The sequence below is a fragment of the Crassostrea angulata genome, chromosome 3 (genome assembly GCF_025612915.1).
Source record: "Crassostrea angulata isolate pt1a10 chromosome 3, ASM2561291v2, whole genome shotgun sequence".
In the NCBI taxonomy this organism is placed as follows: Eukaryota; Metazoa; Mollusca; class Bivalvia; order Ostreida; family Ostreidae; genus Magallana; species Magallana angulata.
In genome coordinates, this window is record NC_069113.1 from 44,348,207 (window position 1) to 44,374,756 (window position 26,550).

General features: G+C 38.0%; 1 long non-coding RNA gene and 45 other non-coding genes across 46 annotated transcripts in view; 45 read left to right on the forward strand and 1 right to left on the reverse strand.

The window, feature by feature from the left end:
- The window catches only part of LOC128175221 (uncharacterized), a 46,830-nt gene that overhangs the window by 8,358 nt on the left and 11,922 nt on the right, over positions 1-26,550 (reverse strand). The window lies entirely within an intron of this gene.
- Positions 194-266, forward strand: Trnar-ccu (transfer RNA arginine (anticodon CCU)). Its single transcript has one exon. It is a non-coding gene; the product is annotated as a tRNA-Arg (tRNA).
- Trnak-uuu (transfer RNA lysine (anticodon UUU)) lies at positions 626-698 on the forward strand. The gene has a single exon. It is a non-coding gene; the product is annotated as a tRNA-Lys (tRNA).
- On the forward strand, positions 2,048-2,136 carry Trnam-cau (transfer RNA methionine (anticodon CAU)). The gene is given in 2 exon segments: positions 2,048-2,084; positions 2,101-2,136. It is a non-coding gene; the product is annotated as a tRNA-Met (tRNA).
- On the forward strand, positions 2,498-2,570 carry Trnar-ccu (transfer RNA arginine (anticodon CCU)). Its single transcript has one exon. It is a non-coding gene; the product is annotated as a tRNA-Arg (tRNA).
- On the forward strand, positions 2,929-3,001 carry Trnak-uuu (transfer RNA lysine (anticodon UUU)). Its single transcript has one exon. It is a non-coding gene; the product is annotated as a tRNA-Lys (tRNA).
- Positions 3,873-3,945, forward strand: Trnaa-ugc (transfer RNA alanine (anticodon UGC)). The gene has a single exon. It is a non-coding gene; the product is annotated as a tRNA-Ala (tRNA).
- Trnam-cau (transfer RNA methionine (anticodon CAU)) lies at positions 4,353-4,441 on the forward strand. Its single transcript is given in 2 exon segments — positions 4,353-4,389; positions 4,406-4,441. It is a non-coding gene; the product is annotated as a tRNA-Met (tRNA).
- Trnar-ccu (transfer RNA arginine (anticodon CCU)) lies at positions 4,803-4,875 on the forward strand. The gene has a single exon. It is a non-coding gene; the product is annotated as a tRNA-Arg (tRNA).
- Positions 5,235-5,307, forward strand: Trnak-uuu (transfer RNA lysine (anticodon UUU)). The gene has a single exon. It is a non-coding gene; the product is annotated as a tRNA-Lys (tRNA).
- Trnaa-ugc (transfer RNA alanine (anticodon UGC)) lies at positions 6,177-6,249 on the forward strand. The gene has a single exon. It is a non-coding gene; the product is annotated as a tRNA-Ala (tRNA).
- On the forward strand, positions 6,657-6,745 carry Trnam-cau (transfer RNA methionine (anticodon CAU)). Its single transcript is given in 2 exon segments — positions 6,657-6,693; positions 6,710-6,745. It is a non-coding gene; the product is annotated as a tRNA-Met (tRNA).
- Trnar-ccu (transfer RNA arginine (anticodon CCU)) lies at positions 7,107-7,179 on the forward strand. Its single transcript has one exon. It is a non-coding gene; the product is annotated as a tRNA-Arg (tRNA).
- On the forward strand, positions 7,538-7,610 carry Trnak-uuu (transfer RNA lysine (anticodon UUU)). Its single transcript has one exon. It is a non-coding gene; the product is annotated as a tRNA-Lys (tRNA).
- Positions 8,480-8,552, forward strand: Trnaa-ugc (transfer RNA alanine (anticodon UGC)). The gene has a single exon. It is a non-coding gene; the product is annotated as a tRNA-Ala (tRNA).
- On the forward strand, positions 8,960-9,048 carry Trnam-cau (transfer RNA methionine (anticodon CAU)). Its single transcript is given in 2 exon segments — positions 8,960-8,996; positions 9,013-9,048. It is a non-coding gene; the product is annotated as a tRNA-Met (tRNA).
- Positions 9,410-9,482, forward strand: Trnar-ccu (transfer RNA arginine (anticodon CCU)). The gene has a single exon. It is a non-coding gene; the product is annotated as a tRNA-Arg (tRNA).
- Positions 9,842-9,914, forward strand: Trnak-uuu (transfer RNA lysine (anticodon UUU)). The gene has a single exon. It is a non-coding gene; the product is annotated as a tRNA-Lys (tRNA).
- Trnaa-ugc (transfer RNA alanine (anticodon UGC)) lies at positions 10,771-10,843 on the forward strand. The gene has a single exon. It is a non-coding gene; the product is annotated as a tRNA-Ala (tRNA).
- Trnam-cau (transfer RNA methionine (anticodon CAU)) lies at positions 11,256-11,344 on the forward strand. Its single transcript is given in 2 exon segments — positions 11,256-11,292; positions 11,309-11,344. It is a non-coding gene; the product is annotated as a tRNA-Met (tRNA).
- On the forward strand, positions 11,706-11,778 carry Trnar-ccu (transfer RNA arginine (anticodon CCU)). The gene has a single exon. It is a non-coding gene; the product is annotated as a tRNA-Arg (tRNA).
- Trnak-uuu (transfer RNA lysine (anticodon UUU)) lies at positions 12,138-12,210 on the forward strand. The gene has a single exon. It is a non-coding gene; the product is annotated as a tRNA-Lys (tRNA).
- On the forward strand, positions 13,080-13,152 carry Trnaa-ugc (transfer RNA alanine (anticodon UGC)). The gene has a single exon. It is a non-coding gene; the product is annotated as a tRNA-Ala (tRNA).
- Positions 13,560-13,648, forward strand: Trnam-cau (transfer RNA methionine (anticodon CAU)). The gene is given in 2 exon segments: positions 13,560-13,596; positions 13,613-13,648. It is a non-coding gene; the product is annotated as a tRNA-Met (tRNA).
- Positions 14,010-14,082, forward strand: Trnar-ccu (transfer RNA arginine (anticodon CCU)). Its single transcript has one exon. It is a non-coding gene; the product is annotated as a tRNA-Arg (tRNA).
- Trnak-uuu (transfer RNA lysine (anticodon UUU)) lies at positions 14,441-14,513 on the forward strand. The gene has a single exon. It is a non-coding gene; the product is annotated as a tRNA-Lys (tRNA).
- Positions 15,383-15,455, forward strand: Trnaa-ugc (transfer RNA alanine (anticodon UGC)). Its single transcript has one exon. It is a non-coding gene; the product is annotated as a tRNA-Ala (tRNA).
- Trnam-cau (transfer RNA methionine (anticodon CAU)) lies at positions 15,863-15,951 on the forward strand. Its single transcript is given in 2 exon segments — positions 15,863-15,899; positions 15,916-15,951. It is a non-coding gene; the product is annotated as a tRNA-Met (tRNA).
- Positions 16,313-16,385, forward strand: Trnar-ccu (transfer RNA arginine (anticodon CCU)). The gene has a single exon. It is a non-coding gene; the product is annotated as a tRNA-Arg (tRNA).
- Trnak-uuu (transfer RNA lysine (anticodon UUU)) lies at positions 16,745-16,817 on the forward strand. Its single transcript has one exon. It is a non-coding gene; the product is annotated as a tRNA-Lys (tRNA).
- Positions 17,674-17,746, forward strand: Trnaa-ugc (transfer RNA alanine (anticodon UGC)). The gene has a single exon. It is a non-coding gene; the product is annotated as a tRNA-Ala (tRNA).
- Positions 18,159-18,247, forward strand: Trnam-cau (transfer RNA methionine (anticodon CAU)). The gene is given in 2 exon segments: positions 18,159-18,195; positions 18,212-18,247. It is a non-coding gene; the product is annotated as a tRNA-Met (tRNA).
- Positions 18,609-18,681, forward strand: Trnar-ccu (transfer RNA arginine (anticodon CCU)). The gene has a single exon. It is a non-coding gene; the product is annotated as a tRNA-Arg (tRNA).
- On the forward strand, positions 19,041-19,113 carry Trnak-uuu (transfer RNA lysine (anticodon UUU)). The gene has a single exon. It is a non-coding gene; the product is annotated as a tRNA-Lys (tRNA).
- On the forward strand, positions 19,983-20,055 carry Trnaa-ugc (transfer RNA alanine (anticodon UGC)). Its single transcript has one exon. It is a non-coding gene; the product is annotated as a tRNA-Ala (tRNA).
- Positions 20,463-20,551, forward strand: Trnam-cau (transfer RNA methionine (anticodon CAU)). Its single transcript is given in 2 exon segments — positions 20,463-20,499; positions 20,516-20,551. It is a non-coding gene; the product is annotated as a tRNA-Met (tRNA).
- Positions 20,913-20,985, forward strand: Trnar-ccu (transfer RNA arginine (anticodon CCU)). The gene has a single exon. It is a non-coding gene; the product is annotated as a tRNA-Arg (tRNA).
- Trnak-uuu (transfer RNA lysine (anticodon UUU)) lies at positions 21,344-21,416 on the forward strand. Its single transcript has one exon. It is a non-coding gene; the product is annotated as a tRNA-Lys (tRNA).
- Positions 22,286-22,358, forward strand: Trnaa-ugc (transfer RNA alanine (anticodon UGC)). Its single transcript has one exon. It is a non-coding gene; the product is annotated as a tRNA-Ala (tRNA).
- On the forward strand, positions 22,766-22,854 carry Trnam-cau (transfer RNA methionine (anticodon CAU)). Its single transcript is given in 2 exon segments — positions 22,766-22,802; positions 22,819-22,854. It is a non-coding gene; the product is annotated as a tRNA-Met (tRNA).
- Trnar-ccu (transfer RNA arginine (anticodon CCU)) lies at positions 23,216-23,288 on the forward strand. Its single transcript has one exon. It is a non-coding gene; the product is annotated as a tRNA-Arg (tRNA).
- Trnak-uuu (transfer RNA lysine (anticodon UUU)) lies at positions 23,648-23,720 on the forward strand. Its single transcript has one exon. It is a non-coding gene; the product is annotated as a tRNA-Lys (tRNA).
- On the forward strand, positions 24,577-24,649 carry Trnaa-ugc (transfer RNA alanine (anticodon UGC)). Its single transcript has one exon. It is a non-coding gene; the product is annotated as a tRNA-Ala (tRNA).
- Positions 25,062-25,150, forward strand: Trnam-cau (transfer RNA methionine (anticodon CAU)). Its single transcript is given in 2 exon segments — positions 25,062-25,098; positions 25,115-25,150. It is a non-coding gene; the product is annotated as a tRNA-Met (tRNA).
- Positions 25,512-25,584, forward strand: Trnar-ccu (transfer RNA arginine (anticodon CCU)). The gene has a single exon. It is a non-coding gene; the product is annotated as a tRNA-Arg (tRNA).
- On the forward strand, positions 25,945-26,017 carry Trnak-uuu (transfer RNA lysine (anticodon UUU)). Its single transcript has one exon. It is a non-coding gene; the product is annotated as a tRNA-Lys (tRNA).

Genomic DNA, 26,550 nt, shown 5'->3' on the forward strand with positions numbered 1-26,550 from the left:
ACATGTCATATGACATTCACGTAACGCTACTACATGTAATAGAGCAAATCATTCTCTTATCCTACACAAGTAAGAACATGTCAAATCAATCTGTGGTACCTAAAACCTTCAACTGCAGCACACTAAAGGTCAAATTTCAAAGTTCTTTTCGTTCACACCCTTAAATGTCACCATAAACACATCAATGCCAACCGCCTCCGTGGCCCAATGGATAAGGCATCGGCCTCCTAAGCCGGGGATTGCGGGTTCGAGTCCCGCCGGAGGTTGATCCTCTTTTTTTTTTAATTCTTTCATCAAAGACATCCTTTGCCCTCATCTGTTAGGATCTGTCGTTTGACTGTGTTTTAAACACCATCTGCCAAGTATATATGCTGTGAAATAAAGTGGGGCATATTGTTCAAATAACCCTAACTGACACCGAAAAAGAAATTGTAAATCTATCAACCCTTAAACTCGCAAGTCCACACACAATCAGAAATCTGGATATAGATTCTCTTTTCCTTGAGTCATTCAACCTTTGGTAATGTGTGGAAGAACACTGACATTCAATCAACTTTTATGCAATACCAATACATCAACAAAAAATATACGTCCACCCGTACGTCTATTCTGATGTATTCATTTAGCCCGCGTAGCTCAGTCGGTAGAGCATCAGACTTTTAATCTGAGGGTCTTGGGTTCGAGTCCCAACGTGGGCGATCACTTTTTATTTAGGCTATAAAACCACCAAGGTAAAGTACAACAAACCACTTGTCAAATACTTCAACAAAACTCATTCGTTTACTTATCAAAACAAACGTTCAGAAATAACGACAGACATTCAAACAAAATATACAAGGAGGACAAAATGCAGCATTGATAATTCATATTTGAACAATTTCTTCTATGACAATATATGATATACATAAAACATCACAGAAATTCATTCATAATGCTTGAAAAGTCCACTGATAAATCGACTCGTTTAGTTCAGTCCTTTCCTGAATAGCTGACATCTATCGTCACGACATAAGTACCGGTGAAATGAATTGCAAATTTCATTTTTTGGCAAACAATTGATATTTACTTGTACCTTAGTACAGTTAACAAGCTAAAGATGAAGTGCCAGGGGAGGGTGATTCTACTTCGTTATAAGCGAAATTTGTTGTATCCGTCAAGTTTACAACATAGTATATAATCATGGAGATTGAAAACCACTTTGCTGTAAGCGGCAAGTCATTATAAGTGTGTTCGCTATAACCGTGTTTTACTGTAGTAATAGATGTAGTGCAGCAGTATTAGTAATAGTAGCTTTTGAAAGTAACCGCGTCCCCAAATTAACGGTCAAAATTAAATTTTCTACAATCAGAATCGAACACAACTATCAAATTATGAAACGATGTGACCACCTTTACAATTTGGCTACTGCAGAGCTGAAACATTGTCACTTTTTAAAATATATATGGTACGTTTTACAAATGTACCGAATCTCAGAAATTTAGCGTTTTCTTCTTGAATATTGGGTAAAATACCTTTCATCATTTTTCCCCTCTCTTTACTGCCCATTGCAAACTCCTTTTGAAATCAAGGGGGATTAGCTCAGATGGTAGAGCGCTCGCTTTGCATGTCAGAGGTACCGGGATCGATACCCGGATTCTCCAGACCTTTTTCTTCACCCTTTGCACTACCTTTCCTTATGGTAAAACCTCTTTTTGATCTCTTGCTGTACTACGAGATTGTTTTGAAAAACACAACTTTAATCATCTACAACGGTCAAATGAAACACCTTGTTCAACACATCACTTACATCAATTACAAGCCACGGAGATGTGTCCGTCCAAAAAAAGGTTAAAGTTCCTTTAGAATATTGGTATGAACGTTAATCACGGTTGCAAAAACATAACTAATCACTGGCTTTGTATAACCTGTCATTTACAGTGAGTAATATCAAACTTCTGTATGAAGTTGATGCAATGTAAAGGTGACATTTCTTTCACTTGAGGTACGTACATGATAGAATTCTTCACATCTAGGATCCACCTCTAGTCTCTATTATAAAATACAGAGAGCCTCGGTAGCGCAGTAGGTAGCGCGTCAGTCTCATAATCACATGAAAGAGCGATCTGAAGGTCGTGAGTTCGATCCTCACCCGGGGCAAACTTTTTTACAATGACCCCAAAATCCTTCCAACTGATACTTCACAATTTGATAACAATTAATCACGTTGTAAAGGTACGACCATATCGCGTACCTGATTCCGTTATCTCTTCGTTTTATGTCAACCACAGTTCTGCGACGCAAGTCTATATGGGTTGGGGTCCTGTTACATGTCATATGACATTCACGTAACGCTACTACATGTAATAGAGCAAATCATTCTCTTATCCTACACAAGTAAGAACATGTCAAATCAATCTGTGGTACCTAAAACCTTCAACTGCAGCACACTAAAGGTCAAATTTCAAAGTTCTTTTCGTTCACACCCTTAAATGTCACCATAAACACATCAACGCCAACCGCCTCCGTGGCCCAATGGATAAGGCATCGGCCTCCTAAGCCGGGGATTGCGGGTTCGAGTCCCGCCGGAGGTTGATCCTCTTTTTTTTTAATTCTTTCATCAAAGACATCCTTTGCCCTCATCTGTTAGGATCTGTCGTTTGACTGTGTTTTAAACACCATCTGCCAAGTATATATGCTGTGAAATAAAGTGGGGCATATTGTTCAAATAACCCTAACTGACACCGAAAAAGAAATTGTAAATCTATCAACCCTTAAACTCGCAAGTCCACACACAATCAGAAATCTGGATATAGATTCTCTTTTCCTTGAGTCATTCAACCTTTGGTAATGTGTGGAAGAACACTGACATTCAATCAACTTTTATGCAATACCAATACATCAACAAAAAATATACGTCCACCCGTACGTCTATTCTGATGTATTCATATAGCCCGCGTAGCTCAGTCGGTAGAGCATCAGACTTTTAATCTGAGGGTCTTGGGTTCGAGTCCCAACGTGGGCGATCACTTTTTATTTAGGCTATAAAACCACCAAGGTAAAGTACAACAAACCACTTGTCAAATAGTTCAACAAAACTCATTCGTTTACTTATCAAAACAGACGTTCAGAAATAACGACAGACATTCAAACAAAATATACAAGGAGGACAAAATGCAGCATTGATAATTCATATTTGAACAATTTCTTCTATAAATATATATATGATATACATAAAACATCACAGTAATTCATTCATAATGCTTGAAAAGTCCACTGATTAATCGACTCTTTTAGTTCAGTCCTTTCCTGAATAGCTGACATCTATCGTCACGACATAAGTACCGGTGAAATGAATTGCAAATTTCATTTTTTGGCAAACAATTGATATTTACTTGTACCTTAGTACAGTTAACAAGCTAAAGATGAAGTGCCAGGGGAGGGTGATTCTACTTCGTTATAAGCGAAATTTGTTGTATCCGTCAAGTTAACAACATAGTATATAATCATGGAGATTGAAAACCACTTTGCTGTAAGCGGCAAGTCATTATAAGTGTGTTCGCTATAACCGTGTTTTACTGTAGTAATAGATGTAGTGCAGCAGTATTAGTAATAGTAGCTTTTGAAAGTAACCGCGTCCCCAAATTAACGGTCAAAATTAAATTTTCTACAATCAGAATCGAACACAACTATCAAATTATGAAACGATGTGACCACCTTTACAATTTGGCTACTGCAGAGCTGAAACATTGTCACTTTTTAAAATATATATGGTACGTTTTACAAATGTACCGAATCTCAGAAATTAAGCGTTTTCTTCTTGAATATTGGGTAAAATACCTTTCATCATTTTCCCCCTCTCTTTACTGCCCATTGCAAACTCCTTTTGAAATCAAGGGGGATTAGCTCAGATGGTAGAGCGCTCGCTTTGCATGTGAGAGGTACCGGGATCGATACCCGGATTCTCCAGACCTTTTTCTTCACCCTTTGCACTACCTTTCCTTATGGTAAAACCTCTTTTTGATCTCTTGCTGTACTACGAGATTGTTTTGAAAAACACAACTTTAATCATCTACAACTGTCAAATGAAACACCTTGTTCAACACATCACTTACATCAATTACAAGCCACGGAGATGTGTCCGTCCAAAAAAAGGTTAAAGTTCCTTTAGAATATTGGTATGAACGTTAATCACGGTTGCAAAAACATAACTAATCACTGGCTTTGTATAACCTGTCATTTACAGTGAGTAATATCAAACTTCTGTATGAAGTTGATGCAATGTAAAGGTGACATTTCTTTCACTTGAGGTACGTACATGATAGAATTCTTCACATCTAGGATCCACCTCTAGTCTCTATTATAAAATACAGAGAGCCTCGGTAGCGCAGTAGGTAGCGCGTCAGTCTCATAATCACATGAAAGAGCGATCTGAAGGTCGTGAGTTCGATCCTCACCCGGGGCAAACTTTTTTACAATGACCCCAAAATCCTTCCAACTGATACTTCACAATTTGATAACAATTAATCACGTTGTAAAGGTACGACCATATCGCGTACCTGATTCCGTTATCTCTTCGTTTTATGTCAACCACAGTTCTGCGACGCAAGTCTATATGGGTTGGGGTCCTGTTACATGTCATATGACATTCACGTAACGCTACTACATGTAATAGAGCAAATCATTCTCTTATCCTACCCAAGTAAGAACATGTCAAATCAATCTGTGGTACCTAAAACCTTCAACTGCAGCACACTAAAGGTCAAATTTCAAAGTTCTTTTCGTTCACACCCTTAAATGTCACCATAAACACATCAATGCCAACCGCCTCCGTGGCCCAATGGATAAGGCATCGGCCTCCTAAGCCGGGGATTGCGGGTTCGAGTCCCGCCGGAGGTTGATCCTCTTTTTTTTTTAATTCTTTCATCAAAGACATCCTTTGCCCTCATCTGTTAGGATCTGTCGTTTGACTGTGTTTTAAACACCATCTGCCAAGTATATATGCTGTGAAATAAAGTGGGGCATATTGTTCAAATAACCCTAACTGACATCGAAAAAGAAATTGTAAATCTATCAACCCTTAAACTCGCAAGTCCACACACAATCAGAAATCTGGATATAGATTCTCTTTTCCTTGAGTCATTCAACCTTTGGTAATGTGTGGAAGAACACTGACATTCAATCAACTTTTATGCAATACCAATACATCAACAAAAAATATTCGTCCACCCGTACGTCTATTCTGATGTATTCATATAGCCCGCGTAGCTCAGTCGGTAGAGCATCAGACTTTTAATCTGAGGGTCTTGGGTTCGAGTCCCAACGTGGGCGATCACTTTTTATTTAGGCTATAAAACCACCAAGGTAAAGTACAACAAACCACTTGTCAAATAGTTCAACAAAACTCATTCGTTTACTTATCAAAACAGACGTTCAGAAATAACGACAGACATTCAAACAAAATATACAAGGAGGACAAAATGCAGCATTGATAATTCATATTTGAACAATTTCTTCTATAACAATATATGATATACATAAAACATCACAGTAATTCATTCATAATGCTTGAAAAGTCCACTGATTAATCGACTCTTTTAGTTCAGTCCTTTCCTGAATAGTTGACATCTATCGTCACGACATAAGTACCGGTGAAATGAATTGCAAATTTCATTTTTTGGCAAACAATTGATATTTACTTGTACCTTAGTACAGTTAACAAGCTAAAGATGAAGTGCCAGGGGAGGGTGATTCTACTTCGTTATAAGCGAAATTTGTTGTATCCGTCAAGTTTACAACAAAGGATATAATCATGGAGATTGAAAACCACTTTGCTGTAAGCGGCAAGTCATTATAAGTGTGTTCGCTATAACCGTGTTTTACTGTAGTAATAGATGTAGTGCAGCAGTATTAGTAATAGTAGCTTTTGAAAGTAACCGCGTCCCCAAATTAACGGTCAAAATTAAATTTTCTACAATCAGAATCGAACACAACTATCAAATTATGAAACGATGTGACCACCTTTACAATTTGGCTACTGCAGAGCTGAAACATTGTCACTTTTTAAAATATATATGGTACGTTTTACAAATGTACCGAATCTCAGAAATTAAGCGTTTTCTTCTTGAATATTGGGTAAAATACCTTTCATCATTTTCCCCCTCTCTTTACTGCCCATTGCAAACTCCTTTTGAAATCAAGGGGGATTAGCTCAGATGGTAGAGCGCTCGCTTTGCATGTGAGAGGTACCGGGATCGATACCCGGATTCTCCAGACCTTTTTCTTCACCCTTTGCACTACCTTTCCTTATGGTAAAACCTCTTTTTGATCTCTTGCTGTACTACGAGATTGTTTTGAAAAACACAACTTTAATCATCTACAACTGTCAAATGAAACACCTTGTTCAACACATCACTTACATCAATTACAAGCCACGGAGATGTGTCCGTCCAAAAAAAGGTTAAAGTTCCTTTAGAATATTGGTATGAACGTTAATCACGGTTGCAAAAACATAACTAATCACTGGCTTTGTATAACCTGTCATTTACAGTGAGTAATATCAAACTTCTGTATGAAGTTGATGCAATGTAAAGGTGACATTTCTTTCACTTGAGGTACGTACATGATAGAATTCTTCACATCTAGGATCCACCTCTAGTCTCTATTATAAAATACAGAGAGCCTCGGTAGCGCAGTAGGTAGCGCGTCAGTCTCATAATCACATGAAAGAGCGATCTGAAGGTCGTGAGTTCGATCCTCACCCGGGGCAAACTTTTTTACAATGACCCCAAAATCCTTCCAACTGATACTTCACAATTTGATAACAATTAATCACGTTGTAAAGGTACGACCATATCGCGTACCTGATTCCGTTATCTCTTCGTTTTATGTCAACCACAGTTCTGCGACGCAAGTCTATATGGGTTGGGGTCCTGTTACATGTCATATGACATTCACGTAACGCTACTACATGTAATAGAGCAAATCATTCTCTTATCCTACCCAAGTAAGAACATGTCAAATCAATCTGTGGTACCTAAAACCTTCAACTGCAGCACACTAAAGGTCAAATTTCAAAGTTCTTTTCGTTCACACCCTTAAATGTCACCATAAACACATCAATGCCAACCGCCTCCGTGGCCCAATGGATAAGGCATCGGCCTCCTAAGCCGGGGATTGCGGGTTCGAGTCCCGCCGGAGGTTGATCCTCTTTTTTTTTTAATTCTTTCATCAAAGACATCCTTTGCCATCATCTGTTAGGATCTGTCGTTTGACTGTGTTTTAAACACCATCTGCCAAGTATATATGCTGTGAAATAAAGTGGGGCATATTGTTCAAATAACCCTAACTGACATCGAAAAGGAATTGTAAATCTATCAACCCTTAAACTCGCAAGTCCACACACAATCAGAAATCTGGATATAGATTCTCTTTTCCTTGAGTCATTCAACCTTTGGTAATGTGTGGAAGAACACTGACATTCAATCAACTTTTATGCAATACCAATACATCAACAAAAAATATACGTCCACCCGTACGTCTATTCTGATGTATTAATATAGCCCGCGTAGCTCAGTCGGTAGAGCATCAGACTTTTAATCTGAGGGTCTTGGGTTCGAGTCCCAACGTGGGCGATCACTTTTTATTTAGGCTATAAAACCACCAAGGTAAAGTACAACAAACCACTTGTCAAATAGTTCAACAAAACTCATTCGTTTACTTATCAAAACAGACGTTCAGAAATAACGACAGACATTCAAACAAAATATACAAGGAGGACAAAATGCAGCATTGATAATTCATATTTGAACAATTTCTTCTATGACAATATATGATATACATAAAACATCACAGTAATTCATTCATAATGCTTGAAAAGTCCACTGATTAATCGACTCTTTTAGTTCAGTCCTTTCCTGAATAGCTGACATCTATCGTCACGACATAAGTACCGGTGAAATGAATTGCAAATTTCATTTTTTGGCAAACAATTGATATTTACTTGTACCTTAGTACAGTTAACAAGCTAAAGATGAAGTGCCAGGGGAGGGTGATTCTACTTCGTTATAAGCGAAATTTGTTGTATCCGTCAAGTTTACAACAAAGGATATAATCATGGAGATTGAAAACCACTTTGCTGTAAGCGGCAAGTCATTATAAGTGTGTTCGCTATAACCGTGTTTTACTGTAGTAATAGATGTAGTGCAGCAGTATTAGTAATAGTAGCTTTTGAAAGTAACCGCGTCCCCAAATTAACGGTCAAAATTAAATTTTCTACAATCAGAATCGAACACAACTATCAAATTATGAAACGATGTGACCACCTTTACAATTTGGCTACTGCAGAGCTGAAACATTGTCACTTTTTAAAATATATATGGTACGTTTTACAAATGTACCGAATCTCAGAAATTTAGCGTTTTCTTCTTGAATATTGGGTAAAATACCTTTCATCATTTTTCCCCTCTCTTTACTGCCCATTGCAAACTCCTTTTGAAATCAAGGGGGATTAGCTCAGATGGTAGAGCGCTCGCTTTGCATGTGAGAGGTACCGGGATCGATACCCGGATTCTCCAGACCTTTTTCTTCACCCTTTGCACTACCTTTCCTTATGGTAAAACCTCTTTTTGATCTCTTGCTGTACTACGAGATTGTTTTGAAAAACACAACTTTAATCATCTACAACTGTCAAATGAAACACCTTGTTCAACACATCACTTACATCAATTACAAGCCACGGAGATGTGTCCGTCCAAAAAAAGGTTAAAGTTCCTTTAGAATATTGGTATGAACGTTAATCACGGTTGCAAAAACATAACTAATCACTGGCTTTGTATAACCTGTCATTTACAGTGAGTAATATCAAACTTCTGTATGAAGTTGATGCAATGTAAAGGTGACATTTCTTTCACTTGAGGTACGTACATGATAGAATTCTTCACATCTAGGATCCACCTCTAGTCTCTATTATAAAATACAGAGAGCCTCGGTAGCGCAGTAGGTAGCGCGTCAGTCTCATAATCACATGAAAGAGCGATCTGAAGGTCGTGAGTTCGATCCTCACCCGGGGCAAACTTTTTTACAATGACCCCAAAATCCTTCCAACTGATACTTCACAATTTGATAACAATTAATCACGTTGTAAAGGTACGACCATATCGCGTACCTGATTCCGTTATCTCTTCGTTTTATGTCAACCACAGTTCTGCGACGCAAGTCTATATGGGTTGGGGTCCTGTTACATGTCATATGACATTCACGTAACGCTACTACATGTAATAGAGCAAATCATTCTCTTATCCTACCCAAGTAAGAACATGTCAAATCAATCTGTGGTACCTAAAACCTTCAACTGCAGCACACTAAAGGTCAAATTTCAAAGTTCTTTTCGTTCACACCCTTAAATGTCACCATAAACACATCAATGCCAACCGCCTCCGTGGCCCAATGGATAAGGCATCGGCCTCCTAAGCCGGGGATTGCGGGTTCGAGTCCCGCCGGAGGTTGATCCTCTTTTTTTTTTAATTCTTTCATCAAAGACATCCTTTGCCCTCATCTGTTAGGATCTGTCGTTTGACTGTGTTTTAAACACCATCTGCCAAGTATATATGCTGTGAAATAAAGTGGGGCATATTGTTCAAATAACCCTAACTGACATCGAAAAAGAAATTGTAAATCTATTAACCCTTAAACTCGCAAGTCCACACACAATCAGAAATCTGGATATAGATTCTCTTTTCCTTGAGTCATTCAACCTTTGGTAATGTGTGGAAGAACACTGACATTCAATCAACTTTTATGCAATACCAATACATCAACAAAAAATATACGTCCACCCGTACGTCTATTCTGATGTATTCATATAGCCCGCGTAGCTCAGTCGGTAGAGCATCAGACTTTTAATCTGAGGGTCTTGGGTTCGAGTCCCAACGTGGGCGATCACTTTTTATTTAGGCTATAAAACCACCAAGGTAAAGTACAACAAACCACTTGTCAAATAGTTCAACAAAACTCATTCGTTTACTTATCAAAACAGACGTTCAGAAATAACGACAGACATTCAAACAAAATATACAAGGAGGACAAAATGCAGCATTGATAATTCATATTTGAACAATTTCTTCTATAACAATATATGATATACATAAAACATCACAGTAATTCATTCATAATGCTTGAAAAGTCCACTGATTAATCGACTCTTTTAGTTCAGTCCTTTCCTGAATAGCTGACATCTATCGTCACGACATAAGAATTGCAAATTTCATTTTTTGGCAAACAATTGATATTTACTTGTACCTTAGTACAGTTAACAAGCTAAAGATGAAGTGCCAGGGGAGGGTGATTCTACTTCGTTATAAGCGAAATTTGTTGTATCCGTCAAGTTTACAACATAGGATATAATCATGGAGATTGAAAACCACTTTGCTGTAAGCGGCAAGTCATTATAAGTGTGTTCGCTATAACCGTGTTTTACTGTAGTAATAGATGTAGTGCAGCAGTATTAGTAATAGTAGCTTTTGAAAGTAACCGCGTCCCCAAATTAACGGTCAAAATTAAATTTTCTACAATCAGAATCGAACACAACTATCAAATTATGAAACGATGTGCCCACCTTTACAATTTGGCTACTGCAGAGCTGAAACATTGTCACTTTTTAAAATATATATGGTACGTTTTACAAATGTACCGAATCTCAGAAATTTAGCGTTTTCTTCTTGAATATTGGGTAAAATACCTTTCATCATTTTTCCCCTCTCTTTACTGCCCATTGCAAACTCCTTTTGAAATCAAGGGGGATTAGCTCAGATGGTAGAGCGCTCGCTTTGCATGTGAGAGGTACCGGGATCGATACCCGGATTCTCCAGACATTTTTCTTCACCCTTTGCACTACCTTTCCTTATGGTAAAACCTCTTTTGATCTCTTGCTGTACTACGAGATTGTTTTGAAAAACACAACTTTAATCATTTACAACTGTCAAATGAAACACCTTGTTCAACACATCACTTACATCAATTACAAGCCACGGAGATGTGTCCGTCCAAAAAAAGGTTAAAGTTCCTTTAGAATATTGGTATGAACGTTAATCACGGTTGCAAAAACATAACTAATCACTGGCTTTGTATAACCTGTCATTTACAGTGAGTAATATCAAACTTCTGTATGAAGTTGATGCAATGTAAAGGTGACATTTCTTTCACTTGAGGTACGTACATGATAGAATTAGAATTCTTCACATCTAGGATCCACCTCTAGTCTCTATTATAAAATACAGAGAGCCTCGGTAGCGCAGTAGGTAGCGCGTCAGTCTCATAATCACATGAAAGAGCGATCTGAAGGTCGTGAGTTCGATCCTCACCCGGGGCAAACTTTTTTACAATGACCCCAAAATCCTTCCAACTGATACTTCACAATTTGATAACAATTAATCACGTTGTAAAGGTACGACCATATCGCGTACCTGATTCCGTTATCTCTTCGTTTTATGTCAACCACAGTTCTGCGACGCAAGTCTATATGGGTTGGGGTCCTGTTACATGTCATATGACATTCACGTAACGCTACTACATGTAATAGAGCAAATCATTCTCTTATCCTACCCAAGTAAGAACATGTCAAATCAATCTGTGGTACCTAAAACCTTCAACTGCAGCACACTAAAGGTCAAATTTCAAAGTTCTTTTCGTTCACACCCTTAAATGTCACCATAAACACATCAATGCCAACCGCCTCCGTGGCCCAATGGATAAGGCATCGGCCTCCTAAGCCGGGGATTGCAGGTTCGAGTCCCGCCGGAGGTTGATCCTCTTTTTTTTTTAATTCTTTCATCAAAGACATCCTTTGCCCTCATCTGTTAGGATCTGTCGTTTGACTGTGTTTTAAACACCATCTGCCAAGTATATATGCTGTGAAATAAAGTGGGGCATATTGTTCAAATAACCCTAACTGACATCGAAAAAGAAATTGTAAATCTATTAACCCTTAAACTCGCAAGTCCACACACAATCAGAAATCTGGATATAGATTCTCTTTTCCTTGAGTCATTCAACCTTTGGTAATGTGTGGAAGAACACTGACATTCAATCAACTTTTATGCAATACCAATACATCAACAAAAAATATACGTCCACCCGTACGTCTATTCTGATGTATTCATATAGCCCGCGTAGCTCAGTCGGTAGAGCATCAGACTTTTAATCTGAGGGTCTTGGGTTCGAGTCCCAACGTGGGCGATCACTTTTTATTTAGGCTATAAAACCACCAAGGTAAAGTACAACAAACCACTTGTCAAATAGTTCAACAAAACTCATTCGTTTACTTATCAAAACAGACGTTCAGAAATAACGACAGACATTCAAACAAAATATACAAGGAGGACAAAATGCAGCATTGATAATTCATATTTGAACAATTTCTTCTATGACAATATATGATATACATAAAACATCACAGTAATTCATTCATAATGCTTGAAAAGTCCACTGATTAATCGACTCTTTTAGTTCAGTCCTTTCCTGAATAGCTGACATCTATCGTCACGACATAAGTACCGGTGAAATGAATTGCAAATTTCATTTTTTGGCAAACAATTGATATTTACTTGTACCTTAGTACAGTTAACAAGCTAAAGATGAAGTGCCAGGGGAGGGTGATTCTACTTCGTTATAAGCGAAATTTGTTGTATCCGTCAAGTTTACAACAAAGGATATAATCATGGAGATTGAAAACCACTTTGCTGTAAGCGGCAAGTCATTATAAGTGTGTTCGCTATAACCGTGTTTTACTGTAGTAATAGATGTAGTGCAGCAGTATTAGTAATAGTAGCTTTTGAAAGTAACCGCGTCCCCAAATTAACGGTCAAAATTAAATTTTCTACAATCAGAATCGAACACAACTATCAAATTATGAAACGATGTGACCACCTTTACAATTTGGCTACTGCAGAGCTGAAACATTGTCACTTTTTAAAATATATATGGTACGTTTTACAAATGTACCGAATCTCAGAAATTAAGCGTTTTCTTCTTGAATATTGGGTAAAATACCTTTCATCATTTTCCCCCTCTCTTTACTGCCCATTGCAAACTCCTTTTGAAATCAAGGGGGATTAGCTCAGATGGTAGAGCGCTCGCTTTGCATGTGAGAGGTACCGGGATCGATACCCGGATTCTCCAGACCTTTTTCTTCACCCTTTGCACTACCTTTCCTTATGGTAAAACCTCTTTTTGATCTCTTGCTGTACTACGAGATTGTTTTGAAAAACACAACTTTAATCATCTACAACTGTCAAATGAAACACCTTGTTCAACACATCACTTACATCAATTACAAGCCACGGAGATGTGTCCGTCCAAAAAAAGGTTAAAGTTCCTTTAGAATATTGGTATGAACGTTAATCACGGTTGCAAAAACATAACTAATCACTGGCTTTGTATAACCTGTCATTTACAGTGAGTAATATCAAACTTCTGTATGAAGTTGATGCAATGTAAAGGTGACATTTCTTTCACTTGAGGTACGTACATGATAGAATTCTTCACATCTAGGATCCACCTCTAGTCTCTATTATAAAATACAGAGAGCCTCGGTAGCGCAGTAGGTAGCGCGTCAGTCTCATAATCACATGAAAGAGCGATCTGAAGGTCGTGAGTTCGATCCTCACCCGGGGCAAACTTTTTTACAATGACCCCAAAATCCTTCCAACTGATACTTCACAATTTGATAACAATTAATCACGTTGTAAAGGTACGACCATATCGCGTACCTGATTCCGTTATCTCTTCGTTTTATGTCAACCACAGTTCTGCGACGCAAGTCTATATGGGTTGGGGTCCTGTTACATGTCATATGACATTCACGTAACGCTACTACATGTAATAGAGCAAATCATTCTCTTATCCTACCCAAGTAAGAACATGTCAAATCAATCTGTGGTACCTAAAACCTTCAACTGCAGCACACTAAAGGTCAAATTTCAAAGTTCTTTTCGTTCACACCCTTAAATGTCACCATAAACACATCAATGCCAACCGCCTCCGTGGCCCAATGGATAAGGCATCGGCCTCCTAAGCCGGGGATTGCGGGTTCGAGTCCCGCCGGAGGTTGATCCTCTTTTTTTTTTAATTCTTTCATCAAAGACATCCTTTGCCCTCATCTGTTAGGATCTGTCGTTTGACTGTGTTTTAAACACCATCTGCCAAGTATATATGCTGTGAAATAAAGTGGGGCATATTGTTCAAATAACCCTAACTGACATCGAAAAGGAATTGTAAATCTATCAACCCTTAAACTCGCAAGTCCACACACAATCAGAAATCTGGATATAGATTCTCTTTTCCTTGAGTCATTCAACCTTTGGTAATGTGTGGAAGAACACTGACATTCAATCAACTTTTATGCAATACCAATACATCAACAAAAAATATACGTCCACCCGTACGTCTATTCTGATGTATTAATATAGCCCGCGTAGCTCAGTCGGTAGAGCATCAGACTTTTAATCTGAGGGTCTTGGGTTCGAGTCCCAACGTGGGCGATCACTTTTTATTTAGGCTATAAAACCACCAAGGTAAAGTACAACAAACCACTTGTCAAATAGTTCAACAAAACTCATTCGTTTACTTATCAAAACAGACGTTCAGAAATAACGACAGACATTCAAACAAAATATACAAGGAGGACAAAATGCAGCATTGATAATTCATTTTTGAACAATTTCTTCTATGACAATATATGATATACATAAAACATCACAGTAATTCATTCATAATGCTTGAAAAGTCCACTGATTAATCGACTCTTTTAGTTCAGTCCTTTCCTGAATAGCTGACATCTATCGTCACGACATAAGTACCGGTGAAATGAATTGCAAATTTCATTTTTTGGCAAACAATTGATATTTACTTGTACCTTAGTACAGTTAACAAGCTAAAGATGAAGTGCCAGGGGAGGGTGATTCTACTTCGTTATAAGCGAAATTTGTTGTATCCGTCAAGTTTACAACAAAGGATATAATCATGGAGATTGAAAACCACTTTGCTGTAAGCGGCAAGTCATTATAAGTGTGTTCGCTATAACCGTGTTTTACTGTAGTAATAGATGTAGTGCAGCAGTATTAGTAATAGTAGCTTTTGAAAGTAACCGCGTCCCCAAATTAACGGTCAAAATTAAATTTTCTACAATCAGAATCGAACACAACTATCAAATTATGAAACGATGTGACCACCTTTACAATTTGGCTACTGCAGAGCTGAAACATTGTCACTTTTTAAAATATATATGGTACGTTTTACAAATGTACCGAATCTCAGAAATTTAGCGTTTTCTTCTTGAATATTGGGTAAAATACCTTTCATCATTTTTCCCCTCTCTTTACTGCCCATTGCAAACTCCTTTTGAAATCAAGGGGGATTAGCTCAGATGGTAGAGCGCTCGCTTTGCATGTGAGAGGTACCGGGATCGATACCCGGATTCTCCAGACCTTTTTCTTCACCCTTTGCACTACCTTTCCTTATGGTAAAACCTCTTTTTGATCTCTTGCTGTACTACGAGATTGTTTTGAAAAACACAACTTTAATCATCTACAACTGTCAAATGAAACACCTTGTTCAACACATCACTTACATCAATTACAAGCCACGGAGATGTGTCCGTCCAAAAAAAGGTTAAAGTTCCTTTAGAATATTGGTATGAACGTTAATCACGGTTGCAAAAACATAACTAATCACTGGCTTTGTATAACCTGTCATTTACAGTGAGTAATATCAAACTTCTGTATGAAGTTGATGCAATGTAAAGGTGACATTTCTTTCACTTGAGGTACGTACATGATAGAATTCTTCACATCTAGGATCCACCTCTAGTCTCTATTATAAAATACAGAGAGCCTCGGTAGCGCAGTAGGTAGCGCGTCAGTCTCATAATCACATGAAAGAGCGATCTGAAGGTCGTGAGTTCGATCCTCACCCGGGGCAAACTTTTTTACAATGACCCCAAAATCCTTCCAACTGATACTTCACAATTTGATAACAATTAATCACGTTGTAAAGGTACGACCATATCGCGTACCTGATTCCGTTATCTCTTCGTTTTATGTCAACCACAGTTCTGCGACGCAAGTCTATATGGGTTGGGGTCCTGTTACATGTCATATGACATTCACGTAACGCTACTACATGTAATAGAGCAAATCATTCTCTTATCCTACCCAAGTAAGAACATGTCAAATCAATCTGTGGTACCTAAAACCTTCAACTGCAGCACACTAAAGGTCAAATTTCAAAGTTCTTTTCGTTCACACCCTTAAATGTCACCATAAACACATCAATGCCAACCGCCTCCGTGGCCCAATGGATAAGGCATCGGCCTCCTAAGCCGGGGATTGCGGGTTCGAGTCCCGCCGGAGGTTGATCCTCTTTTTTTTTTAATTCTTTCATCAAAGACATCCTTTGCCCTCATCTGTTAGGATCTGTCGTTTGACTGTGTTTTAAACACCATCTGCCAAGTATATATGCTGTGAAATAAAGTGGGGCATATTGTTCAAATAACCCTAACTGACATCGAAAAAGAAATTGTAAATCTATTAACCCTTAAACTCGCAAGTCCACACACAATCAGAAATCTGGATATAGATTCTCTTTTCCTTGAGTCATTCAACCTTTGGTAATGTGTGGAAGAACACTGACATTCAATCAACTTTTATGCAATACCAATACATCAACAAAAAATATACGTCCACCCGTACGTCTATTCTGATGTATTCATATAGCCCGCGTAGCTCAGTCGGTAGAGCATCAGACTTTTAATCTGAGGGTCTTGGGTTCGAGTCCCAACGTGGGCGATCACTTTTTATTTAGGCTATAAAACCACCAAGGTAAAGTACAACAAACCACTTGTCAAATAGTTCAACAAAACTCATTCGTTTACTTATCAAAACAGACGTTCAGAAATAACGACAGACATTCAAACAAAATATACAAGGAGGACAAAATGCAGCATTGATAATTCATATTTGAACAATTTCTTCTATAACAATATATGATATACATAAAACATCACAGTAATTCATTCATAATGCTTGAAAAGTCCACTGATTAATCGACTCTTTTAGTTCAGTCCTTTCCTGAATAGCTGACATCTATCGTCACGACATAAGAATTGCAAATTTCATTTTTTGGCAAACAATTGATATTTACTTGTACCTTAGTACAGTTAACAAGCTAAAGATGAAGTGCCAGGGGAGGGTGATTCTACTTCGTTATAAGCGAAATTTGTTGTATCCGTCAAGTTTACAACATAGGATATAATCATGGAGATTGAAAACCACTTTGCTGTAAGCGGCAAGTCATTATAAGTGTGTTCGCTATAACCGTGTTTTACTGTAGTAATAGATGTAGTGCAGCAGTATTAGTAATAGTAGCTTTTGAAAGTAACCGCGTCCCCAAATTAACGGTCAAAATTAAATTTTCTACAATCAGAATCGAACACAACTATCAAATTATGAAACGATGTGCCCACCTTTACAATTTGGCTACTGCAGAGCTGAAACATTGTCACTTTTTAAAATATATATGGTACGTTTTACAAATGTACCGAATCTCAGAAATTTAGCGTTTTCTTCTTGAATATTGGGTAAAATACCTTTCATCATTTTTCCCCTCTCTTTACTGCCCATTGCAAACTCCTTTTGAAATCAAGGGGGATTAGCTCAGATGGTAGAGCGCTCGCTTTGCATGTGAGAGGTACCGGGATCGATACCCGGATTCTCCAGACATTTTTCTTCACCCTTTGCACTACCTTTCCTTATGGTAAAACCTCTTTTGATCTCTTGCTGTACTACGAGATTGTTTTGAAAAACACAACTTTAATCATTTACAACTGTCAAATGAAACACCTTGTTCAACACATCACTTACATCAATTACAAGCCACGGAGATGTGTCCGTCCAAAAAAAGGTTAAAGTTCCTTTAGAATATTGGTATGAACGTTAATCACGGTTGCAAAAACATAACTAATCACTGGCTTTGTATAACCTGTCATTTACAGTGAGTAATATCAAACTTCTGTATGAAGTTGATGCAATGTAAAGGTGACATTTCTTTCACTTGAGGTACGTACATGATAGAATTAGAATTCTTCACATCTAGGATCCACCTCTAGTCTCTATTATAAAATACAGAGAGCCTCGGTAGCGCAGTAGGTAGCGCGTCAGTCTCATAATCACATGAAAGAGCGATCTGAAGGTCGTGAGTTCGATCCTCACCCGGGGCAAACTTTTTTACAATGACCCCAAAATCCTTCCAACTGATACTTCACAATTTGATAACAATTAATCACGTTGTAAAGGTACGACCATATCGCGTACCTGATTCCGTTATCTCTTCGTTTTATGTCAACCACAGTTCTGCGACGCAAGTCTATATGGGTTGGGGTCCTGTTACATGTCATATGACATTCACGTAACGCTACTACATGTAATAGAGCAAATCATTCTCTTATCCTACCCAAGTAAGAACATGTCAAATCAATCTGTGGTACCTAAAACCTTCAACTGCAGCACACTAAAGGTCAAATTTCAAAGTTCTTTTCGTTCACACCCTTAAATGTCACCATAAACACATCAATGCCAACCGCCTCCGTGGCCCAATGGATAAGGCATCGGCCTCCTAAGCCGGGGATTGCAGGTTCGAGTCCCGCCGGAGGTTGATCCTCTTTTTTTTTTAATTCTTTCATCAAAGACATCCTTTGCCCTCATCTGTTAGGATCTGTCGTTTGACTGTGTTTTAAACACCATCTGCCAAGTATATATGCTGTGAAATAAAGTGGGGCATATTGTTCAAATAACCCTAACTGACATCGAAAAAGAAATTGTAAATCTATTAACCCTTAAACTCGCAAGTCCACACACAATCAGAAATCTGGATATAGATTCTCTTTTCCTTGAGTCATTCAACCTTTGGTAATGTGTGGAAGAACACTGACATTCAATCAACTTTTATGCAATACCAATACATCAACAAAAAATATACGTCCACCCGTACGTCTATTCTGATGTATTCATATAGCCCGCGTAGCTCAGTCGGTAGAGCATCAGACTTTTAATCTGAGGGTCTTGGGTTCGAGTCCCAACGTGGGCGATCACTTTTTATTTAGGCTATAAAACCACCAAGGTAAAGTACAACAAACCACTTGTCAAATAGTTCAACAAAACTCATTCGTTTACTTATCAAAACAGACGTTCAGAAATAACGACAGACATTCAAACAAAATATACAAGGAGGACAAAATGCAGCATTGATAATTCATATTTGAACAATTTCTTCTATGACAATATATGATATACATAAAACATCACAGTAATTCATTCATAATGCTTGAAAAGTCCACTGATTAATCGACTCTTTTAGTTCAGTCCTTTCCTGAATAGCTGACATCTATCGTCACGACATAAGTACCGGTGAAATGAATTGCAAATTTCATTTTTTGGCAAACAATTGATATTTACTTGTACCTTAGTACAGTTAACAAGCTAAAGATGAAGTGCCAGGGGAGGGTGATTCTACTTCGTTATAAGCGAAATTTGTTGTATCCGTCAAGTTTACAACAAAGGATATAATCATGGAGATTGAAAACCACTTTGCTGTAAGCGGCAAGTCATTATAAGTGTGTTCGCTATAACCGTGTTTTACTGTAGTAATAGATGTAGTGCAGCAGTATTAGTAATAGTAGCTTTTGAAAGTAACCGCGTCCCCAAATTAACGGTCAAAATTAAATTTTCTACAATCAGAATCGAACACAACTATCAAATTATGAAACGATGTGACCACCTTTACAATTTGGCTACTGCAGAGCTGAAACATTGTCACTTTTTAAAATATATATGGTACGTTTTACAAATGTACCGAATCTCAGAAATTAAGCGTTTTCTTCTTGAATATTGGGTAAAATACCTTTCATCATTTTCCCCCTCTCTTTACTGCCCATTGCAAACTCCTTTTGAAATCAAGGGGGATTAGCTCAGATGGTAGAGCGCTCGCTTTGCATGTGAGAGGTACCGGGATCGATACCCGGATTCTCCAGACCTTTTTCTTCACCCTTTGCACTACCTTTCCTTATGGTAAAACCTCTTTTTGATCTCTTGCTGTACTACGAGATTGTTTTGAAAAACACAACTTTAATCATCTACAACTGTCAAATGAAACACCTTGTTCAACACATCACTTACATCAATTACAAGCCACGGAGATGTGTCCGTCCAAAAAAAGGTTAAAGTTCCTTTAGAATATTGGTATGAACGTTAATCACGGTTGCAAAAACATAACTAATCACTGGCTTTGTATAACCTGTCATTTACAGTGAGTAATATCAAACTTCTGTATGAAGTTGATGCAATGTAAAGGTGACATTTCTTTCACTTGAGGTACGTACATGATAGAATTCTTCACATCTAGGATCCACCTCTAGTCTCTATTATAAAATACAGAGAGCCTCGGTAGCGCAGTAGGTAGCGCGTCAGTCTCATAATCACATGAAAGAGCGATCTGAAGGTCGTGAGTTCGATCCTCACCCGGGGCAAACTTTTTTACAATGACCCCAAAATCCTTCCAACTGATACTTCACAATTTGATAACAATTAATCACGTTGTAAAGGTACGACCATATCGCGTACCTGATTCCGTTATCTCTTCGTTTTATGTCAACCACAGTTCTGCGACGCAAGTCTATATGGGTTGGGGTCCTGTTACATGTCATATGACATTCACGTAACGCTACTACATGTAATAGAGCAAATCATTCTCTTATCCTACCCAAGTAAGAACATGTCAAATCAATCTGTGGTACCTAAAACCTTCAACTGCAGCACACTAAAGGTCAAATTTCAAAGTTCTTTTCGTTCACACCCTTAAATGTCACCATAAACACATCAATGCCAACCGCCTCCGTGGCCCAATGGATAAGGCATCGGCCTCCTAAGCCGGGGATTGCGGGTTCGAGTCCCGCCGGAGGTTGATCCTCTTTTTTTTTTAATTCTTTCATCAAAGACATCCTTTGCCCTCATCTGTTAGGATCTGTCGTTTGACTGTGTTTTAAACACCATCTGCCAAGTATATATGCTGTGAAATAAAGTGGGGCATATTGTTCAAATAACCCTAACTGACATCGAAAAGGAATTGTAAATCTATCAACCCTTAAACTCGCAAGTCCACACACAATCAGAAATCTGGATATAGATTCTCTTTTCCTTGAGTCATTCAACCTTTGGTAATGTGTGGAAGAACACTGACATTCAATCAACTTTTATGCAATACCAATACATCAACAAAAAATATACGTCCACCCGTACGTCTATTCTGATGTATTAATATAGCCCGCGTAGCTCAGTCGGTAGAGCATCAGACTTTTAATCTGAGGGTCTTGGGTTCGAGTCCCAACGTGGGCGATCACTTTTTATTTAGGCTATAAAACCACCAAGGTAAAGTACAACAAACCACTTGTCAAATAGTTCAACAAAACTCATTCGTTTACTTATCAAAACAGACGTTCAGAAATAACGACAGACATTCAAACAAAATATACAAGGAGGACAAAATGCAGCATTGATAATTCATTTTTGAACAATTTCTTCTATGACAATATATGATATACATAAAACATCACAGTAATTCATTCATAATGCTTGAAAAGTCCACTGATTAATCGACTCTTTTAGTTCAGTCCTTTCCTGAATAGCTGACATCTATCGTCACGACATAAGTACCGGTGAAATGAATTGCAAATTTCATTTTTTGGCAAACAATTGATATTTACTTGTACCTTAGTACAGTTAACAAGCTAAAGATGAAGTGCCAGGGGAGGGTGATTCTACTTCGTTATAAGCGAAATTTGTTGTATCCGTCAAGTTTACAACAAAGGATATAATCATGGAGATTGAAAACCACTTTGCTGTAAGCGGCAAGTCATTATAAGTGTGTTCGCTATAACCGTGTTTTACTGTAGTAATAGATGTAGTGCAGCAGTATTAGTAATAGTAGCTTTTGAAAGTAACCGCGTCCCCAAATTAACGGTCAAAATTAAATTTTCTACAATCAGAATCGAACACAACTATCAAATTATGAAACGATGTGACCACCTTTACAATTTGGCTACTGCAGAGCTGAAACATTGTCACTTTTTAAAATATATATGGTACGTTTTACAAATGTACCGAATCTCAGAAATTTAGCGTTTTCTTCTTGAATATTGGGTAAAATACCTTTCATCATTTTTCCCCTCTCTTTACTGCCCATTGCAAACTCCTTTTGAAATCAAGGGGGATTAGCTCAGATGGTAGAGCGCTCGCTTTGCATGTGAGAGGTACCGGGATCGATACCCGGATTCTCCAGACCTTTTTCTTCACCCTTTGCACTACCTTTCCTTATGGTAAAACCTCTTTTTGATCTCTTGCTGTACTACGAGATTGTTTTGAAAAACACAACTTTAATCATCTACAACTGTCAAATGAAACACCTTGTTCAACACATCACTTACATCAATTACAAGCCACGGAGATGTGTCCGTCCAAAAAAAGGTTAAAGTTCCTTTAGAATATTGGTATGAACGTTAATCACGGTTGCAAAAACATAACTAATCACTGGCTTTGTATAACCTGTCATTTACAGTGAGTAATATCAAACTTCTGTATGAAGTTGATGCAATGTAAAGGTGACATTTCTTTCACTTGAGGTACGTACATGATAGAATTCTTCACATCTAGGATCCACCTCTAGTCTCTATTATAAAATACAGAGAGCCTCGGTAGCGCAGTAGGTAGCGCGTCAGTCTCATAATCACATGAAAGAGCGATCTGAAGGTCGTGAGTTCGATCCTCACCCGGGGCAAACTTTTTTACAATGACCCCAAAATCCTTCCAACTGATACTTCACAATTTGATAACAATTAATCACGTTGTAAAGGTACGACCATATCGCGTACCTGATTCCGTTATCTCTTCGTTTTATGTCAACCACAGTTCTGCGACGCAAGTCTATATGGGTTGGGGTCCTGTTACATGTCATATGACATTCACGTAACGCTACTACATGTAATAGAGCAAATCATTCTCTTATCCTACCCAAGTAAGAACATGTCAAATCAATCTGTGGTACCTAAAACCTTCAACTGCAGCACACTAAAGGTCAAATTTCAAAGTTCTTTTCGTTCACACCCTTAAATGTCACCATAAACACATCAATGCCAACCGCCTCCGTGGCCCAATGGATAAGGCATCGGCCTCCTAAGCCGGGGATTGCGGGTTCGAGTCCCGCCGGAGGTTGATCCTCTTTTTTTTTTAATTCTTTCATCAAAGACATCCTTTGCCCTCATCTGTTAGGATCTGTCGTTTGACTGTGTTTTAAACACCATCTGCCAAGTATATATGCTGTGAAATAAAGTGGGGCATATTGTTCAAATAACCCTAACTGACATCGAAAAAGAAATTGTAAATCTATTAACCCTTAAACTCGCAAGTCCACACACAATCAGAAATCTGGATATAGATTCTCTTTTCCTTGAGTCATTCAACCTTTGGTAATGTGTGGAAGAACACTGACATTCAATCAACTTTTATGCAATACCAATACATCAACAAAAAATATACGTCCACCCGTACGTCTATTCTGATGTATTCATATAGCCCGCGTAGCTCAGTCGGTAGAGCATCAGACTTTTAATCTGAGGGTCTTGGGTTCGAGTCCCAACGTGGGCGATCACTTTTTATTTAGGCTATAAAACCACCAAGGTAAAGTACAACAAACCACTTGTCAAATAGTTCAACAAAACTCATTCGTTTACTTATCAAAACAGACGTTCAGAAATAACGACAGACATTCAAACAAAATATACAAGGAGGACAAAATGCAGCATTGATAATTCATATTTGAACAATTTCTTCTATAACAATATATGATATACATAAAACATCACAGTAATTCATTCATAATGCTTGAAAAGTCCACTGATTAATCGACTCTTTTAGTTCAGTCCTTTCCTGAATAGCTGACATCTATCGTCACGACATAAGAATTGCAAATTTCATTTTTTGGCAAACAATTGATATTTACTTGTACCTTAGTACAGTTAACAAGCTAAAGATGAAGTGCCAGGGGAGGGTGATTCTACTTCGTTATAAGCGAAATTTGTTGTATCCGTCAAGTTTACAACATAGGATATAATCATGGAGATTGAAAACCACTTTGCTGTAAGCGGCAAGTCATTATAAGTGTGTTCGCTATAACCGTGTTTTACTGTAGTAATAGATGTAGTGCAGCAGTATTAGTAATAGTAGCTTTTGAAAGTAACCGCGTCCCCAAATTAACGGTCAAAATTAAATTTTCTACAATCAGAATCGAACACAACTATCAAATTATGAAACGATGTGACCACCTTTACAATTTGGCTACTGCAGAGCTGAAACATTGTCACTTTTTAAAATATATATGGTACGTTTTACAAATGTACCGAATCTCAGAAATTTAGCGTTTTCTTCTTGAATATTGGGTAAAATACCTTTCATCATTTTTCCCCTCTCTTTACTGCCCATTGCAAACTCCTTTTGAAATCAAGGGGGATTAGCTCAGATGGTAGAGCGCTCGCTTTGCATGTGAGAGGTACCGGGATCGATACCCGGATTCTCCAGACCTTTTTCTTCACCCTTTGCACTACCTTTCCTTATGGTAAAACCTCTTTTGATCTCTTGCTGTACTACGAGATTGTTTTGAAAAACACAACTTTAATCATTTACAACTGTCAAATGAAACACCTTGTTCAACACATCACTTACATCAATTACAAGCCACGGAGATGTGTCCGTCCAAAAAAAGGTTAAAGTTCCTTTAGAATATTGGTATGAACGTTAATCACGGTTGCAAAAACATAACTAATCACTGGCTTTGTATAACCTGTCATTTACAGTGAGTAATATCAAACTTCTGTATGAAGTTGATGCAATGTAAAGGTGACATTTCTTTCACTTGAGGTACGTACATGATAGAATTAGAATTCTTCACATCTAGGATCCACCTCTAGTCTCTATTATAAAATACAGAGAGCCTCGGTAGCGCAGTAGGTAGCGCGTCAGTCTCATAATCACATGAAAGAGCGATCTGAAGGTCGTGAGTTCGATCCTCACCCGGGGCAAACTTTTTTACAATGACCCCAAAATCCTTCCAACTGATACTTCACAATTTGATAACAATTAATCACGTTGTAAAGGTACGACCATATCGCGTACCTGATTCCGTTATCTCTTCGTTTTATGTCAACCACAGTTCTGCGACGCAAGTCTATATGGGTTGGGGTCCTGTTACATGTCATATGACATTCACGTAACGCTACTACATGTAATAGAGCAAATCATTCTCTTATCCTACCCAAGTAAGAACATGTCAAATCAATCTGTGGTACCTAAAACCTTCAACTGCAGCACACTAAAGGTCAAATTTCAAAGTTCTTTTCGTTCACACCCTTAAATGTCACCATAAACACATCAATGCCAACCGCCTCCGTGGCCCAATGGATAAGGCATCGGCCTCCTAAGCCGGGGATTGCAGGTTCGAGTCCCGCCGGAGATTGATCCTCCTTTTTTTTTTAATTCTTTCATCAAAGACATCCTTTGCCCTCATCTGTTAGGATCTGTCGTTTGACTGTGTTTTAAACACCATCTGCCAAGTATATATGCTGTGAAATAAAGTGGGGCATATTGTTCAAATAACCCTAACTGACATCGAAAAAGAAATTGTAAATCTATTAACCCTTAAACTCGCAAGTCCACACACAATCAGAAATCTGGATATAGATTCTCTTTTCCTTGAGTCATTCAACCTTTGGTAATGTGTGGAAGAACACTGACATTCAATCAACTTTTATGCAATACCAATACATCAACAAAAAATATACGTCCACCCGTACGTCTATTCTGATGTATTCATATAGCCCGCGTAGCTCAGTCGGTAGAGCATCAGACTTTTAATCTGAGGGTCTTGGGTTCGAGTCCCAACGTGGGCGATCACTTTTTATTTAGGCTATAAAACCACCAAGGTAAAGTACAACAAACCACTTGTCAAATAGTTCAACAAAACTCATTCGTTTACTTATCAAAACAGACGTTCAGAAATAACGACAGACATTCAAACAAAATATACAAGGAGGACAAAATGCAGCATTGATAATTCATATTTGAACAATTTCTTCTATAACAATATATGATATACATAAAACATCACAGTAATTCATTCATAATGCTTGAAAAGTCCACTGATTAATCGACTCTTTTAGTTCAGTCCTTTCCTGAATAGCTGACATCTATCGTCACGACATAAGAATTGCAAATTTCATTTTTTGGCAAACAATTGATATTTACTTGTACCTTAGTACAGTTAACAAGCTAAAGATGAAGTGCCAGGGGAGGGTGATTCTACTTCGTTATAAGCGAAATTTGTTGTATCCGTCAAGTTTACAACATAGGATATAATCATGGAGATTGAAAACCACTTTGCTGTAAGCGGCAAGTCATTATAAGTGTGTTCGCTATAACCGTG